The sequence below is a fragment of the Pyrus communis genome, chromosome 17, assembly GCF_041283825.1.
Source record: "Pyrus communis isolate YQ-2024b chromosome 17, ASM4128382v1, whole genome shotgun sequence".
Taxonomy (NCBI): Eukaryota; Viridiplantae; Streptophyta; class Magnoliopsida; order Rosales; family Rosaceae; genus Pyrus; species Pyrus communis.
This window is the reverse complement of record NC_142581.1, coordinates 13,171,299-13,191,178: the sequence shown is the minus strand read 5'-3', so window position 1 is coordinate 13,191,178 and position 19,880 is coordinate 13,171,299.

Here is a 19,880-nt window from a genome sequence, read left to right as displayed (position 1 = left end):
TACCTATATTACTAAATATTACCAATTTATGCTATATTAAATATTATCAATTTAACATAAATATTTATCTCAATTTCTTCATAACAATTTAAGCGAATAAAATAAACTAATCGAACACAAATTTTCTTAATTTATCTTACTAATTAAATTAAAATCTAAAGATTGAAGATAAAGAGAAGAAAAAGATTGAAGATGAAGAGCAAGAGGAAGTAATTTGAATGAACAACAAATTGAAAAACTTTTGGCGTAAAAATAATAAAATAGTTAATTTTTGTCTGTTATAACCGCTTGAATACTAAATTAATAACCGCTAGAAACTAAAATAATAGAATAGTCAATTTCTGTTGGTTATAACCGCCACCATTAACTTCAAAACTGCCAGACTCTGTTAAAAATATTAAAATAAAAGAATTCAAAAATACTAACGGTTATAATACTTTTATGGCGATTGCATCTGACACTAAATATCCGTCAGGAATTTATGTTGGATATAACCGATAGGACTTTATTGTTATCCGACATTAACTGAATGATGTGTCAGATATCTTTTATACGACATAATGGCTTATTAAACCGCCACCATCATCCGACATCTAAAGCTAATATTGTAGTAGTGCTAATTTCTCTATTTTTAGCCGTTTGATCAAATTTCAAAGATCCGGATCACCTGATTCATGGGCTTTGGAGGAAAAGATCCAAATAGGATCTCTTTCCTAAAATAAAAAGGAAAAGCTAACATTTGGCAATGGAATCTATCAAATTACGCTTCTACACCAAATTCATGATAACTAACAAACTCATATTTGGTGTCACATCATTTAGTGTACCTAGTATTATTTAAATAGATTTCTCCCTAATCAATCAATTCAAACCGAATAAGAAGAAGAAAACTCGACATAGCCATCAATCTAAAATATGAAAATAAATGGTGGAGGAGGAGACGAAGAAGGTGGGGGTGGTGATGGTGGAATATCGCGGATGAGTGACTGAGCTGGGCTAGACTACGAGCTAGGCAGTCCACTATGTAGTTACGTGTATGTATGCTTTAAATCGTTAGATTATTAAAATGGTTTTTATTTTATTTTATATTTTAAAATATACCAATAGTTATTTTTTTTAATATTAATAATTGCATGGTACATTATTATTATTATTATTATTATTAGTATTTTTTGCAACTATGCGAAGAAGAATATTACTCTATTATTGTGACATCCCACATCGCCCAGAGGAGTGATCCTTATATGTATATTCTCATCCCTACCTAGCACGAGGCCTTTTGGGAGCTCACTGGCTTCGGGTTCCGTAGGAACTCCGAAGTTAAGTGAGAAGAGGGCTAGAGCAATCCCATGATGGGTGACCCACTGGGAAGTTGCTTGTGAGTTCCCAAAAACAAAACCGTGAGGGAATGATAAGCCCAAAGCGGACAATATCGTGCTACGGTCGTGGAGCGGGCCTGGGAAGTGGTTCCGCCCTGGGTCGGGATGTGACATTTGGTATCAGAGCCTAACCCTGGTCGCGTGTGTGCCGACGAGGACGTCGGGCCCCTAAAGGGGTGGATTGTGACATCCCACATCGCCCAGGGGAGTGATCCTTATATGTATATTCCCATCCCTACCTAGCACGAGGCCTTTTGGGAGCTCACTGGCTTCGGGTTCCGTAGGAACTCCGAAGTTAAGCAAGAAAGGGGCTAGAGCAATCCCATGATGGGTGACCCACTGGGAAGTTGCTCGTGAGTTCCCAAAAACAAAACCGTGAGGGAATGGTAAGCCCAAAACGGACAATATCGTGCTACAGTAGTGGAGCGGGCCCGGGAAGTGATCCGCCCCGGGTCGGGATGTGACAATTATTGATTTTAAGTAATTCTTATATAACACTATTATTTACTCTTATTTGAATTTTTTTTAAATATCATAATTTGTGAGATATAAATGCAAGAGTTACAATGAAGCTAAGGACTTCGATTAAAACATTTTAAACAAACATACTTTCAATCTAACAAATGGGTTGAGTAGAGATTGGAACAAAAATAACCCTTTTAATAATCTAAGTTAGCATGGATACATTCGGCAAAAATAAATATGGTTACAAATTAAATTAAAAAACAGCATATTAAAAATTAAAATTATGGGGTACAAATCAACATTTAAATAAAAAAATATGGGCACAAAAAAATTAAAATTTTTGGGTAGTAATTAAAATTAAAGGGAAATTGGTATATAAAAAAAAAAAAATGGGTACAAATTCAAAAAGAAATACATGAAAAATACTAAAAGAGTATATTTAAAAATGATTAAATAAGTTTTTAATTTTAAAATTGAAATACGTTGTAATGTAAATTGTAACAACCCGTCCCTAATTTTTACGATTTTATAAATTTTAAAAGTGTGAGTTGATCAAAATGCCCTTAGAAGAGAGATTGTTGACTTTCTTTGACCGTCTCTTCGTGACACATGAGTTATTATTTTACTGTATTCTCGATGTACTCGACGGTACGAATGCATAAGTGTATGCGGAACTGAATTTGGAGTTACGATGAAGATTTTACAAACTAAGGAGCGTGCTGGGCCGTTTGGTAAATTCACATTACGGGAGACATTCTTCTATTTCTTCATTGGTGACTTTGAGTTGCGTGCCAAGCGGGGCCCACACCAATCCTCCCCTCACTTCCGTGTCTCCTCTCAGTTTCTCTCCAACTCTCTCGGACCTTTATCCCTCTAACTTTCTCATTATTTTTCTTCTTTGTTCTTTGTCACTCGCACACTCTCCATCCCTCTTAAACTCTCTTCTATCTGTGTACAACACTTAGAGGCTGAGATGCACACCCCTACCATACACCACTTGACATCAACCCAGGCGAGTTCGACCTCTGCAACCTTACTCCTTCTTGTCTCACTCCTAATTTTTCTCTGCAAACACCGATTGAGTGGTTTGGCAATACCATCACCATGGCTAACTTTGTACCCCAAAAAATTCTGCAAGCTTCGCAGTCGAAAAACTAGGACTTTAAGCTATGAACGCAACCCAACCATGGAATTTGCACTGTACAGTGGCCATATCATTGTTCATTTTCTTTCCCGACCATGGTGATCCTCAAGACCTTCACATCTTTCTTATTTCAAAGCCTTATACTGTTCTTTTAACCTTAATTATGATTGGGGGTGATTTAGTGCAAAAAACAAGTTGGGGGAGATTTTTCCAGATTTTTAGAAGGAATGAATCGTGGCCGTCGAGCCACTTTCGGACCACTTGTTCAATGAACTCTGATTATGGCACATCCTCAAATGGGTATAGATCGATTCCCTATGTCCCTAACTTTACATGGGTGTTTGAATCACTGAATTTGGTTGAGAATCGAGCTCAAAATGAGCTCTAGAATTTGGCAGTTCAACCTGCAAAATGCAAGTTGAGAGAAAGGCGAATACCGTGGTACTCGCGGCACGTGGGTGACGTGACACCCCCCGACCCGAAATGTCCACTAGGACTCCAAATCGAGCTATGCTAGCCGACACCTGGAAAGTGACGAAGCCATAAAGAGTAGTGATGTGGAAAATGTGAATAAATTTAAACCTAAAAGTACCTAAATACAAGAGTGCGTTGTGAGCGGGAATGAACCCATTTCACACATGATGTTAGAGTATAAGTACAGTACAATAAAATAGGGTGAGAATTATACCATCGAAGGTATTCGTCTGCACCAAGATTTGCCAAGAATCCTTGTCGATAAGAAAGCTCAACTACTAAAACCTGGAGGGGCGAAAAACAAGGGTGAGTGGGCCTAAAAATAAAGTTTTAATAAAAACATTTTGAAAATGTTATAACCCTTCGCCGTAAAACAAGTATAGTTTCTTGAAAATCATACTACGTATAGGTATGAAATCAAATGCAAAACAACAATAAATCCAAAAGTATGCCACATCACAATATCTTAATAGTAATATAAGTAAAATCAGGTGTTCAATCAATCTATACTAGCACACAAGTCTGAGTCGCCTAATGCGACCTGTATGATTGAACTGATGCTCATCAATATATGCTAGCACACAAGTTGGAGTTGCCTAATGCAACCTATACAACAGGACTGGGTGTAATCATAATATACACTCTGGTGCTACAATCACGTGAAGACTGGCGCTATTCGCAGTCACCTATGAGTCGAAGTTGCCTAATGCAACCTGTACGACCACTACCTGGATCCAAGGTGAGCATGCGGTGTAGAGGTGAACATACACGTGAAAGACTGGCCCTGGCCCTGGGCGAGCACTAACACCGGGGTGCAGCAATGGTGAGCAGACTACATAAATATAAGCATGCTATAACGATATAATTCTAGTCAACATAATAAACGTACTTGTGCTTCCCGTAGGATGTAGCATATTTCGTAATAGTATAACATTTCTTATAACATTATTTAACCATGGCATTCATATAACAAATTCATCATTAGAGGCATATATGAAAACTAAACAAACATATATATATATATATATATATATATATATATATATATATCAAAGAAAAGACCCACTTACCATTATGTAATTATGTATAACATATTACAAATAAACGCGTTTTTCGTACAAAGTACGGCTAATAAAAGAACTATCTTAAAACAGTTGAATTTCAGAAAACGGACAACGAATTTGAAATCAGGCGTCGAAATACACTAAGGAGGGTCCCTAGCAAATTTTGTAAAAGGTCAATGGAAAGTCAATAGTCAACCCTAAAAGTGAACTAAGACACCCCGATGGTCAACTATAATAAAACTTTGGAATTCCACTAAATGGATGTCAAAAACGAACTCAGGGCGTTCGAATTAGCCTTAGAGTGTTCCAAAGAAAATTTCAAACCAGCCAACATAAGGAATATTCCAAACCCAACCCAATTAGATTTAGATCGGGCCGGTTGGTTATAAGGGCCCAAAGAATTTGGCCGATTGAGCTAGACTGGGTTTTGGGCCTAAGGCCCTTTTTTTTCTTCTTCTTCTCCAGCAGTTCGCTGAATTCTAGGTGAAGGTGGCCAGGAAAATTCTATATGCCATAACTAGTTCATTTCTCAACTAAAATCAGAAATTCAAAAGCTAAAATGAAGCTTAAGAGGTAATGGTTCGAAATATACCAAGAAGGGACGGAGTCGTGGCTGGAGTTGGCCAGGAATGGCCTACAAAACTTCAAAATCCCGCCAAAAAACTAGGGAGTTCTCCCCCGACATGGTTCACTGTTCAAAGATCACCATAAACTCTCTAAATTACTCTAATCATACTCCAAAACATGATCCACGAAGGTTTGAAGGGTTGTAGAAGCTTACCTTCGCCAGTAACGGTGAGAATTTGTTGGAGAACTTTTCGAACAGTGGCAGTGCCACTGTGCAGGGAAAGAGAAAGGGTGATGGCCTCTGCTAGGTTTAGGTTCGTGAGTAAAGTGCTTGCCGGTGATGATGGTCACGGTGAGTAGTTCTCGGAGAGAGGGATGTGAGGGATGAGGGACGAGAGATGAAGGAGGTGAGGGATGAGAGGCGAGAGCATGAGAGAGCTCGGGAAAGAAGGGGACACCCCAGAAATGGGGACAAAGATTGTCTGCCCTCCCACTTCCGGTGCCTTCCCGTGCCCTCCTGTTTTGTGTGGTCACGGTTAAGCCACGTCAACATTTTGTATTGTTTTTTTATAGAGATAATAAGACAAAAATGAATAGTAATATAAAATGTTGACTTGGCTTAACCGTGACCACACAAACAGGAGGGCACCGAAAGTGGGAAGGCAGACAATCCTTTCCCCAGAAATGGGAGGAGAACTTGCCACGCGTCAGCGCAAGTGTGGTCCAAAATGTAGAAATATCTCTCAAATAATATTAGAATAATAATATAATAACAAAATAACCTTAAAATAATAATATAATAATTTTGAGAGATAAATAAAATAATAATTAGTAATCTTTACAAAAGTACTTTTCGAATTTGTAGTTCTGTAAAATCTTTGTCGTAGCTCCAATTTTGATTTCACTTGCGCCTACGCGTTCGTACCGTCGAGTACTTTGAGGATATGGTAAAGTAATGGCCCATACACGTTACAAACTAACAGTCAACGAAAATCAAAAATCTCGCCTCTAGGGCATTTTCGTCAATTCACTCATTTAAAATTTATAAAGTTGTATAATTAGGGACATGCTGTCACAATCTACCCACCTTTAAAAGAAATTTCATCCCCAAAATTTGAAATCATTTGTTATACAAAAAGATAGTGAAAAGACAACAGAAAATTAACTATGTAAAGAAGATATCAAGATAGAGTGGTTGCATAAAAGAGAATGCCATTCATAATAACACGTCGTAAAAAGTACATATATAATATCGTGAAAATTTTAAAATAGTTGTAATAAAATCCAAACTGAACTTAGAAAAAATGTCACCTATGCACTCGTAGCGTCATGTACTCTGAAAATAAGTGTGTAGTATCTTTGGGTCAAGCCCAAAAATGAATAAATAAATAATTATATAAATAAATAGATGAAAATACTAACGTAGACAGCCTAATTGTCTACTTACTTAACGAACCCAACAAATAAGTTATTGATACTACGGTCTGCAGCCCATGATATTGACAACTCATTGTTGTCCCGATAAGTAAGTAATCAATTCCTGAGGGTGCAATATTACCATGTTGCCCCTCATTTGGAAATACATACAAATCGTCTGATTAGCGCCACGACTGCGCTCATGTACTACCCTCTCAGGCGACAACGCAAATAGCACACAATTTCCTCAATTGTAATCTCGATTATTCGAATACATGTTTACAATACTTATCTATCAATCACATACTATGCATAGAATCTCTATACCACGGCTCAACAGTACCATAGTCAAACCAGAATAATAAATATCGTCATACGCAACATAAGCAAAGATAGGTGTTTAACATAACATGCTAAAACTGTAAAACATACAAAAGCAATATGTTCTCTAAGGTCCTGATAGTTCATTTAGATCGACCGTTAGTCTGATGGTGAAATATGGTATGTGACAAAACTTAATACACATGACCTTCAAGAAGGCTTCCCAATACTTGGAAGCGAAACTCGCATCACACTGAGATACAGTGGTATCATGTACACTATGCAACTGAACATTGTAATTCACATATGCCTAAGCAAGTAGATTCGTTATGACAATTTCTCTCGAATTTAGTGAAAAACTATGTCGAGAAGGCTAAAAAAAAAAAAAAATAAAATAAAAATTTGAGAGTCAAAACAAGTCCATCAATCAAGCATACAAAGTAACTAGATTAATGCATAACATCTCACTACAATAGTAGCTTCTGGAACATTCAATCACCAATGGTAAGGATTCGCTTAGCTGAGTATTTGTTGGGTGATTGAGAAATTAATAGTCATAACTAAAATTTAAATGTTCGGGCGATTCACCTGAATGATCTATTTACTTCAAAATTAGTACGAAGTGCAATAGGATAGACACTTACCCAAGGTTAACTGGAATGCCTTCCGACACAAAAGGTGAATATGAAATCACAATCAAAGTAGATGTTGATCAAAACGTCAAAAAATGTGAAAAATTCAAGAATGAGTAATTTAACTAAATGGTCTAAAATGTAGTCCTTCTAGACCAGCGGAAAGTGAGTTGACTTGTCAAATCAGTCAATAATCACTGAAACATCATCATGATATCCATATATACAAGATACCTTGTACCATGAGCTTATGGTGATATTTCCCATCTCCATTCAGATACAGAAAGTGATTATAACCACTCGAACGATTTCTTGATGATTTGTAAGTAATGTCAACCCAATGCTCGTGAGTTCTAAACTAAAATGAAATAGGACAGGCCGAAAGCATTTTGGTAGTAAATAATGTATTTTGCTGCGGTAAAGAGTAATTACATTTACACAATGGGGATGATACACGATTATGTAATTGTAGATGTTGGTTTGGTTCTTCCATCGCCCTTGTCAGAAATCTAATTCTTTTTAGATGAACATGTACTTGAGAGGTCTAAGGTTAAAAAAGATTTTGGACACATTTCTCTACAGAGAAATGTCATTCGTTTTTCAAGTAAATATGGTAACTGTTGACTCTAAGTCATGAATAAGATGGTTTATTCCGAACGGTTTTACACGTTGGGAAATATAAGCGATACTTCGTCATGCTGCCTCTATACAACCGAAACATCCAAAGAACATGTCATCAAGGATTTCGAAATGATCAATGTCATCAAAAAGTGTGAAACAAAGGTAAGGTGAGACATCAATTCAGTTGTCAGAAAATTTATTTATAAACAACATCACAACAAAACTAACTTTCTTCGGTCGTAAATGAGGAAAAACGCTATAGCTGGAAAGAAAATCGCTAATAAATTATCGATGAAATTGACACAACCAAAGATATCTCGAATTTCACAACACTTTGTGAGAATTTCAATTTCCTTCCCCTAGAAGGTCGTCGATATTGATATTTAGAGAATTTGGTCTCACTATCGAGGTAGATGAGAAGGTCGTTGTTAAGACCACTATGAATTCGTTAGGCCATGGAGGAAAACTCAAGTTACAAAGGTCAGTCGGGTAGACCAGTAATTTGAAGTATGGGTATTAACGGTTTTAATTGTCACCCGATTAAGTTGCTAAAATCTAGGTATGAACCTAAAGTTTAATCTTTCGCCTTCGCGAATAAGTTTGAGGTTCCCCAGATAAGGTGTTTGGTTTGGTAATTTCTAATTAGTAAGCTTTTGCAACTAAGTTTTCTCATTGATGTAGGACTTGTTCGAAATGATGCAAGGAAAAACTGGTGTAGTACGAGAAAATGGATTGATGGTGTACTTCACTCCACCATTTGGTGATATCCAAGTAAAATTTGGAGAAATGATGCCAAGGATATACGTTATCGAAACGTACTATACTACTTCCTTTCATTACGACACGAACTAAAAGGTCTTCACAATTTTCTCTCACTTTGACAATGGAAAATTAACTTGCACTTTGATTATACTGCCTACCTGTGGAAGTGATCGAAAATGTGGCTAGCCGGAAAGGTTATGTTTACCTAGATAGGTAATAAGGTAAAAACAACTATGAGTTTACTGTCCTAATACAAAGCTTGCTCCTAAGTTTCTTTGGCTCAGGTAGTCACTATTAATCAGTCTATCAGTCGCGCCGCTAATTAACACAATTACGATATCTTGATATTGTTCGTTATCTTGAAATTGTAAACCAACGTTCTGGCATAAGGGTATCACTCCTAGATACTAGCATGTGTCTGGTATCAGAAATCATACCGCCTGAATACTGGTTGATAGTTCCAAGATATTGGACAATATCATCAATTAGTAGCGCCACCGTAGGCTAATTATAGGTTAGAGCCTACTCGGGTGGATGGTTTTCGGATGATTGGTAAGGAATTGGTCCGGTGAGGAGGTTCAGTTGTTTCTAGGGAGAAATACTTACTACTTCAGGGATTTCTACTGACCATAGATATAACAATTCGTACACATGTGCCTATGCTCGTCGAAATGACGAGTACGACACCAAAAGAATTCAGAAAACTAGTATTGGTTGGAACATTCTAAGGCCGGAAAAAAGAAATTTACTAATAATTTACTTTAGAACAAACTTAAACGGAAGTTGATATTTCTCCTAAAGATCTGGAATGATCACTAGCGTGTTTGAAAAGATTAGTGCTATCAAGAACCAAAAATGATTGTCCTAAGATGTTCTTCCATCGAGTGCTACCACTTTAGCACCACATTGTCACACAAGACATTTTTGGAAATTCAACGAAAAGAAAAACTTCGTTGGGATTTCCAATGAGTGATATACTAATAGGTATTACCAAAGAATCGAAACTAATTGGGGTTTCCCATTCAAAAGTTTTGGTAATGATGGTCAGAAAATAGTGATAGATTGATTGGTAATTCTCCGATGATACACAACCATCGATACATTAACATGGCTGCATGGCTAACAACTCATTTCTAAACGGAATTTTCTTTGGCGGCGAGATTCTTTGTTAAGATTTAGAGGCGTTTGCCAAAACGACATTCGAGAATGACGATAAGTCGTCTAAACTGTCCAAAACTTAGGAAAAGTTAACACACTTTTCGTATTTGATGAGGTGGCAATATTCGACATTTAGGTTCAAGAATCGAGAATGCTTACATCACGCGTGTGATGAACGCAATACTGCCCAAACTTATGCTCTGATACCAAAATGACACACCCCGACCCAGAATGTCCACTAGGACTCTAAATCAAGCTGTGATAGCCAACACCTGGTAGGTGAAGCCATACAGTGTAGTGATGTGGAAAATGTGAATAAATTTAAACCTAAAAGTGCCTAAATACAAGAGTGTGCTGTGAGCAGGAATGAACCTATTTCACACGTGATGCCAGAGTATAAGTACAATATAGTAAAATAGGGTGAGAATTATACCATCGAAGGCATTTTTCTGCACCAAGATTTGCCAAGAATCCTTGTCGATAAGAAAGCTCAGCTACTAAAACCTTGAGAATATTCCTAACCCAACCCAATTAGAATTGGACCGGGCCGGCTGGTTATAAGGGCCTAAACTAGTTCATTTCCAGCGATTCGCCGTATTCTGGGTGAAAGTGGCCGAAAAAATTCTAAATGCCATAATGAGTTCATTTCTCAACCAAAATCAGAAATTCAAAAACCAAAATGTAGCTCAAGAGGTAAGAGTTCAAAATATACCAAGGAGGGATGGAGCCATGGCCAGAGTTGGCCGGTAATAACCTGCAAAATTCCAAATCCTACCAAAAAACTAAGGAATTCTCCCCCGACATGGTTCACTGTTCAAACATCACCATAAACTCGCTAAATTGCTCTAATTATACTCCAAAACATGATCCATAAAGGTTTGAAGGGTTTTAGAAGGTTACCTTCGTCGGAGAACTTTTCGAACAGTGGTGGTGCCACTATGCTGGGAAAGAGAAGGGGTGATGACCTCTGCCAGGTCTGGGTTCGTGAATAGTATGCTCCCCAGTGATGATGGTCACTGTGAGTAGTTCTCGAATATAGGGATGAGGGAGGTAAGGGATGAGAGACGAGAGAGCATAGGAGAGCTCGGGAAAGAAGAGGACACCCTAGAAATAGGGGGAGAACTTGCCACGTGTTAGCGCAAGTGCGGTCCAAAATGCAGAAATATCTCTCAAATAATATTAGAATAATAATATAATTACAAAATAATCTTAAAATAATAATATAATAATTTTGAGAGATATATAAAATAATAATTAGTAATCTTTACAAAAGTACTTTTCGGATTTGTAGTTTTGTAAAATCTTCATCGTAGCTCCAATTTCGATTCCACTTGCGCCTAAGCATTTGTACCGTCGAGTACTTTGAGGATACGGTAAAGTAATGGCCCATACGTTTTACAAACTAACAGTCAACAAAAATCAATAATCTCGCCTCTAGGGCATTTTCGTCAATTCACTCATTTAAATTTTATAAAGTTGTATAATTAAGGACGGGCTATCACATGGCACCATTGTGCTTGGCGCGTGGATGAGCTTGAAGTCCCTCCTTAGGTTTCTCGATGTGCTGAACTCGAATTCGCCATCCGTTTTTCAAAATTCAACCATTTTAAAATAGTTTCTTTATTAGCCGTACTTTGTACGAAAAACGCATTAATACGTTATATATTTACGTAAGTGATTTCCGTTCTAGGTGAAACACATTGCAAGGATCATCGATGCCCGTGAGGCGGGTTGACCCGACGACATGATTTGTGAATGGGTCTTTGCTTTTAAATATTATATATTTATTTAGTTTCCACTTATATATTTTATAATGAATTTCCTATGCACATTTAGATTAGGTTAACGTTTATAAAAATTAATGCATTGACGGAATTCATGAAATTGTTTTACATTCTACAAGACGCACCAGTAAGCGTACTATAATGGGATGCCTTAAATACATTTATGGTCATGAATAGTATTGTTGATTAGAATTATCTATTTACTGTCATATGACCATACTTACGCTATCTGCTCATCATGTGCTACACTGGTGTTAGTACTCGCCCAGGCCAGGGCCAGGCTTCACAGGTATGTTCACATCGCACCGTACGCTCACTTTGGATCCATTCTAGGTGCCAATTCTTGTCCTAGATTGCGATGGGCAATTAAGACTCGTATGTGATACGCATAACGCCAGTCTTCATGCGATTGTAGTACAAGAGCGTAAATCATTATTATACCCAATCCTGTTCATGTCAGAATATCTCGACATGAACTTGTGTGTCAACATATGTCGATGAGCACTAGATATGATATGTTTATTTCTGTGAGATATTGTGATTACCATAAGTATTATGCTTATTTACGAATTACTGTGAAGTATTGCATTTCCAAGGTATTGCTGGCTACGATAAGTATTCTCATACTATACGTAATATGTTATGAGGAAACTATACTTGTTTTATGGCGATGGGTTATTATGTTTTCGAAAAGGTTTTACAAAGCATTATTTTCAGGCCCACTCACCCTTGTTTTTTCCCCTCCAAGTTTTAGTGCTAAGCTTTCGTGTCGATGAGGATTCTTGGAAAATCTTGGTATAGATGGTTACATTCGATTGTATAATTCTCATCCTACTTTACTGTACTTTACTTATGCTCTGACATCACTTGTGAAATGAGTTCATTCCTGCTCACAACCGTACTCTTGTATTTAGGCACTTTTAGGTTTAAATTTATTTACATTTTTCACATCACTACACTTTATGGCTTTGTCACCCTTCTAGTGACGGCCAGCACAGCTCAATTCGAAGTCCAGATGGACATTCCAGGTCAAGGTGTGTCAGTTTGGTATCATAGCATAAGTTTGGTTAGTATTGCATTCATCACATGAGTGATGTAAGCATTTTGGACAATTTAGACAACTTTTCCAAAGTTTTGGACAATTCAAACAACTTTTCGACCTTCTAGATGATCATTTTGGCAAATGCTACTAGACTTTAAACGAAGAACCTCCTTGGTAAGGAAAATCTTGGTTTGGAATGAATTTTTGGCCCTGAAGCCTGGCTAGTGTATCGATAGTCATGTATCACAAGAGATTTACCAATCAATCCCATTACTATTCTTCCGCACTCATTCCGAACTCGTCCAAGTTAGGAAACCGTAAATAGTTTTGATTCATTGGCATTCTACATTAGTATACCACCTATCAAAATCCCTACGAAGTTTTCCTTTCGTCGAAATTTCCAGAAATGTCTCAAGTGACAATGTGGTGTTAAAGTGGTAACACTCGACGGAAGAACATCTGGGCGAACAATCACATTTGGTCCTTGATAGCACTAATCTTCTCAAATGCACTAGTTATAATTCCAAATCTTCAAGGTAAGATTCTTTTCCGTTAAATCCCATTTCGAAGTAGATTATTAGCAAATTCTTTTTCCGGCCTTAGGATATTTCGACCAACACTAGTTCCTAGCATTTCTTTCGATGATGTACTCGTCATCTCGATAAGTATTGGCATGTGAGTATAAGTTGTTATACTTGCGGTTAGCAGAAATCCCAAAAGCAGTAATCAATTTCTTTTAAAATCAATGAAACCACCTTCCAGGATCAGTTCCTTACCAATCATTTGAAACCATCTACCCAAGCAGGCTCTAACCTGTAATCAGCCTACGGTGGCACTACTAATTGACGATACTGTCAAATATTCGAGAACTGTCAACCAATATTCAGGCGGTATAATTTCTGATACCGGACACAAGTACTAGTACTTAGGAATGATTGATACCTTTATGCCCGAACGTCGGTTCACATTTTCAAGGTAGTGAACAATATCAAAATATCATATGTGCATTAATTAGCGGCGTGATTGATAGATCGATTAACAATGACTATCTAAGCCTAAGAAATTAAAATCGTGGAAACTTAAGGGCAAGCCTTGTAGGAGGATAGTAAACTCGTAGTTGTTTCAACCACATTACCCATTTAGGTAACCCAAACATTCTTGACTAGTTATCCTTGAAGGCACCTTCACATACAAACATTAGAATTAGGGCACGAGTTAATTCCCTCTGTAAGAGCGAATTGAGTATCAAGAAAGTAGTGAAGACCTATTAGTACGTGTCATAGAGAAAGGAAGTAGTATGGTACATTTCAAGGACATATACCTTTAGCGTCATTTCTCAAAATTTTACCTGGGATATCACCAAATGGTGAAGTGAAGTACACCATCGATTTACTTTTTTGTACTACACCAGTTTTCCTTGCATCTTTTCAAATAACTCATACATGATAAGCTTATATTTATATATATTTTATATCAAATTCACTTGTCTTTTCTTAGTTAGTTCCTTATATTTTTGAGTTATTTACTTTGTTTTTGTGTTTTGTAGGATTTGTCAAGTAAACAAAAGAAAAATAACACAAGTGGAATTTTAAGTAACAAATTCGTCAAAACTGCCTGTGCACGTCAGCTAACTTTGGAAGTAAGTTACGGACAGATGAGAATGAATTAGAGAATGAGCCTTATATACTTCAAAAGCTACGGATGTCTATTTTCTGGAGCATTTTGCGGATTGTTAATATCATTTTTCTAGAAGAAGTTATGGCCGTTTTAACACTGAAAGGTTCCCAAGAGGCTGAGCAGTTTGTAACTGACAAGAAAGCATTGAAAGCAATAAATCCAATAAATCTAGTAGCCAAAACTGATGCAATCAAGAACAAACCAGCTGACACCTATTCAAATATCAGAGGAAATGGAATTACAGATGAGGATTAAGAGGGAGTAATTGGCATAAAGGCTACCCAAGGAGTTACAATTGTTTTACATTTCCTCTCACTTATTGTCATCACTAAATGGCTATTAGTGGGTGACTTAAGGAGAAGAAAATGATGCAATAAGAATTGGTTTAAAAGTAGCATTGGGGAAGGAAGGAAAAAGGAGAGCCTTAGTCGATTTCTTTCGGTTCTATTTTCTCAAACTCATGTCTATCTTTTGTTTTAACTTAAGGATTGTGTAACTAAATTTTTAGTAGTTAGGGGCTGTTTGAAGCCTCAAATATGATTGCAAGTTTGTTATGACATTTCGTTTGAATTACTTTTATAATGGATGAAAATTGGTTCACTACTTGTCTCATTGATGAATTCTTTATGTGTTTTCTACGGATGCATACTTAGTAAGCATATCTAGGATTCTAATGCTATGAATATCTATGTGCCTACCCTTGTCAAATGACGACCTACATATGTTCTAGTGTAGTACTTGTTAATTGCGATTAACATGTGAACCAATTTCTAGGATAAGTAAGACAACGCCAGTACTTACGATGCCTTGTGATGACTCAAACTCTTTTCGTTCTTAATGATTTCTACTTGTTAAATCTATGAACACACCATTCTAGATTGCATATTAGGGACTAAGTTAAGTTGAAAACGCCATTCTCTTAACATACTACATAAGAAAGAGTAATAGGTTGAGTTCTAACATTGAGCTAACTTGAGCATCTTCATCCGGAAATAGAAGGAATTTGAATGAAACATAACATGTTTGCATGATTATTTGGTGGTGGATAACAATTCCCCTAACTCGTTTTTCTTAATTTGCGAACTACTTAAAATCAGTTTTTGTTCTCTTTTCGTTCGATTTAATTTAAATAGCACATCAACTCCAAAAATCCCAAAAATTTGTGTGAGTGTAGCTCTATGTATCTAGTGTCTGCATATAAAATTTCGTAGACTTTAGATAAGTATAAGTCAGTCTATTAATTATTTTTCAGTGGCTGGTCAGTAGGGACAACAGCCCAGTTTTTGTGACATTTTAAGTAGTTGGATGAAACAATCTTCTGCGAGAAAGACCCTTATTTTCATATGCTACAATTGACAAATCTTATTGTTAATAAGGAAAATTAATAGGACATTTGTGTGCTACTTTGTGGTGTGCTTTTAATCTTATCAATACATCATTGAGAGAACCTAGTTACAAAATCTTATGGATTAGGAATTTATCCAACGAAACACCTTATCTAGGGAACCTCAAACCTATCTGCAAAGGCGAAAGACTGAATCTTAGGATTGTACCTAGATTTTAGCCACACAATCGGGTGATGAATAAAACCGTTAACCCATACTTTGAATTGTTAGTCTTTCTGATAAACTTCTTGAGCCCTAGTTTTATTCCATAGCTTGACGAATTTGTAGTAGTCTTACATACGACTTTTTCACCTATCCTAGCAACAAGATTAAATTCTCTAAACACCGATAGTCAGCTTTATACCAAATTCCTTAAATGTTAGCTTTGTTTAGATGGGTACTTTTCCTTGGAGATGTGATCTCAATGGACAATATTTTTTTCTTTTTCCCAAAAGTTGTAGCGGAAGAAAGTTGAAATTCTCACCAAGTGTTGTGAAATATGAGATATCTTTAGCCTTATCAATTTTTATCACTAGTTTGTTAGCGATTTTTCAGCTGTGGCATTTTCCTTCCAAGTTGACTGAAGAAAGTTAGTTTAAATTGTGATGTTGATTATGAATAAAATTTCTATCAACTGAAGTGTTGTCTCTTCTCAAGCTTTATTCTTATACATTTCAATAACGTCAACAATTTCGGAAATCCACGATGACGTTTTCTCTGGATGTTTTGGCTGTGTAGATGCAGCATGACAGAGTATAGCATTTGTTCCCTCGCATTTGGAACTATACGAAATGAACCTTCTTACTCATGACTTAGAGTCAATAATTATCATCCTTACTTGAAAACCAAATGACACTTCTCTGTGGAGAAAACCTTAGACTTTTTATATACATCTTCATTTGAAATGAGTTTAATTTATGACAGCGACAATGGAAGAACCGAATCAATGTCTACGAATGCACTATCGTGTATTGCACGGTTGTGCAAACGTAATTACTGTTTACCACACCGAAAGACATATCTACCCTTGAACGTTTTCAGCATGTCCTATTCCATTTCAGTTGGAATGCACGAGTATTTGATATGACGTTACTTATAATTGTCAAGAAATCGATCGAGTGTTATAATCACTTCCTGTATCCAAATGGAGATGCGGAAATATCACCATAAGCTCCATGTATGAGTTATCTTGTACATGTAGAGATTATGATGATGTTTTGGTAATTATCAACCGACTTGACAAGTCAACTCACTTTTCATTGGTTCAGAGTGACCACATTTTAGACCACTTGATAAAATTTCTCATTCTTGAATTTATCAGATTTTCTGGCGTTTCGATCAACATCTACTTTGACTGTGGTTCCATATTCATCTTCTTGTGCTGGAAAGCATTTCAATCAACCATGGGTATGTGTCTACCCTACTGGACTTCTTGTTATTTTTGAAGCAGATAGATCGCCTAGGAGAAATCGATCAGACCTTGAAATTTTAGTTGTGACCATTAATTCTTCAATCACCTAACAAATACTCTGTTGAATGAATCATTATCGTTGATGAGTGAATATTTCGGAAGTTACCGTTATAGAGAGATGTTACACATTTAATCTGGTTACCTTGTATTCTAGATTCGATAGACTTGTTTTGACTCTCAAATTCTTGAGTGTTCTTTTAGCCTTCTTGATTAGTTTTCTCGAAATCCAAGAGAAATTCAATATGAATCTGCTCGCTAAGGCGCTATGAACTACATTGTTCGGCTACATGGTGTGCATGTCACTATTGTATTTCATTGTGATGTGTGCTTTACTCCCAAAACTTTGGAAACTTTCTTGAAGCCTATGAATACTAAGTTTTTGTCCAGTACCACATTTCACCTTCAGACTAACGACTAGTCTAAATGAACTATCCAGACCTTAGTGGACATATTGCGTTTTATCTGTTCTACAGTTTTATTTTGGTTGTAATTGACACTTATCTATGTTAAAGTTGAATGTAACTACAGTTACAATTTCGATTTGGCTATGGTACCGTTTGAGCCAACGTATAGAGATTTTACGCATAGTACATGATTGACAGAAGAGTATTGCGAACAGGTATTCGAATGATCGAGATTATGATATAGGAAATTGTATAATATTGATGACGCTACCCGAGAGGGTAGTACGTGAGTGCAATCGAGGGGTTAATCGGATGATTTAAGTGTAGTTCCCAATGAGGGGCATAATTGTAATATTGCACCCTCGGGAATTTGTTACTTACATATCGAGACGACAATGCGTTGTCGGTATTACAGGCTGTAGAACGTAATATTGATAACTTATTTGTTGGATTCGTTAAGCAAGTGGACAAATAGGTCCTGTACATTAGCATTTGTATTTGTTTATTTAATTAGTTATTGATTCGTTGGGCTTGACCCAAAGATACTACACATTATCTTCAGAGTACGTGACGCTATGAGTGCGTAGGTGAAAAATCATTTATATGTTCAGTTTTGATTTCAGTACAAGTATTTTAAATTTTATGTTAATATATACGTATTTTGGCGTTATGTTATTATATACGTATTTTGACTTTCTGTTTTATAAAAGTATTGTATTATAGTTTTGTACTAAAAGAGAAGGAAAGTATGAGTTTGAAGGCATGAAAGAGGAATCATTGCAATCCGATCACGGGAGAATGGCATTATCTTTTATGCAACATCTCGAACTTGATATATTCTTTACGTATATTTTTCTTCTATCTTTTCACTATTTTATGTATAGCAACTTATCTCAAATTTGGGGGATGAAATTTTTTAAGGTGGGTAAACTATAATAACCCGTCCTTAATTTTACGATTTTATAAATTTTAAAAGTGTGAGTTAACCAAAATGCCCTTAGAAGAGAGATTGTTAACTTTCTTTGACCTTCATAACCCCCACCATACACCACCTGACATCAACCCAGGCGAGTTCGACCTTTGCAATCTCTCTCCCTGATCTCTCACTCCTCGTTTTTCTCTACAAACACTGATTATGGCATAGCCTGACGAAATTTGCAAGCTTCTCAACCCAAAACTAGGAATTTAAGTTATGAATGCACCCCAACCATGGAATCTGCATTGTACAGTGGCCGTATCACTATTCATTCTCTTTTCCAACCATGGTGAGGCTAAAGACCTTCACATCCTTCTTATTTCAAAACCTTATATTGTTCTTTTAACCTTAAAATTATGATTGGGGGTGATTTAGAGAAGAAAACAAGTCAGGGGAGATTTCTCCAGATTTTTTGAAGGAATGAACTGTAGCTGTTGAGCCACTTTCAAACCACTTTTTCCGCAAACTTTGATTATGGCATAGCCTCAAATGGGTCTAGATTGATTCCATATATTCCTAACTTTAAATGGGTGTTTGAATCACTAAATTTGGTTGAGAATTGAGTTCAAAATGAGCTCTGGAAGTCAGCTGTTCAACCTGCAAAACACAAGTCTTCGAGAGGAAGGCGAGTACCGTGGTACTCGCGGTGCGTGGGTGGCGCTACTGTGCTCGGTGATGGCTGCTTGGATAGCCACCTTGTGGCGGCACGTGACGGCGCATGTGTCGGGGCATTGAAGAACCTAAGGTCCCTCCTTAGGTTTCTTGACATGCCATACCCAAATCTGCCATCCATTTTTCGAAATTCGACCGTTTTAAAAGAGTTTCTTTATTAGCCGTACTTTGTATGAAAAATGCATTAATACGTTATATATTATGTAAGTGATTTCCTTTCTAGGTGAAACGCATTGCAAGGATCATCGATGCCCGCGAGGCGGGATCAACCCGACAACATGATTTGTGAGTGAGTCTTTGCTTTTTAATATTATATATTTATTTAGTTTCCATTTATATATTTTATAATGAATTTCCTATGCACATCCAAATTAGGTTAATGTTTATAAAAATTAATGCATCAACGAAATTCATGAAATTGTTCTATACTCTATGGGACACACCTGTAAGCATACTATAATGGGAT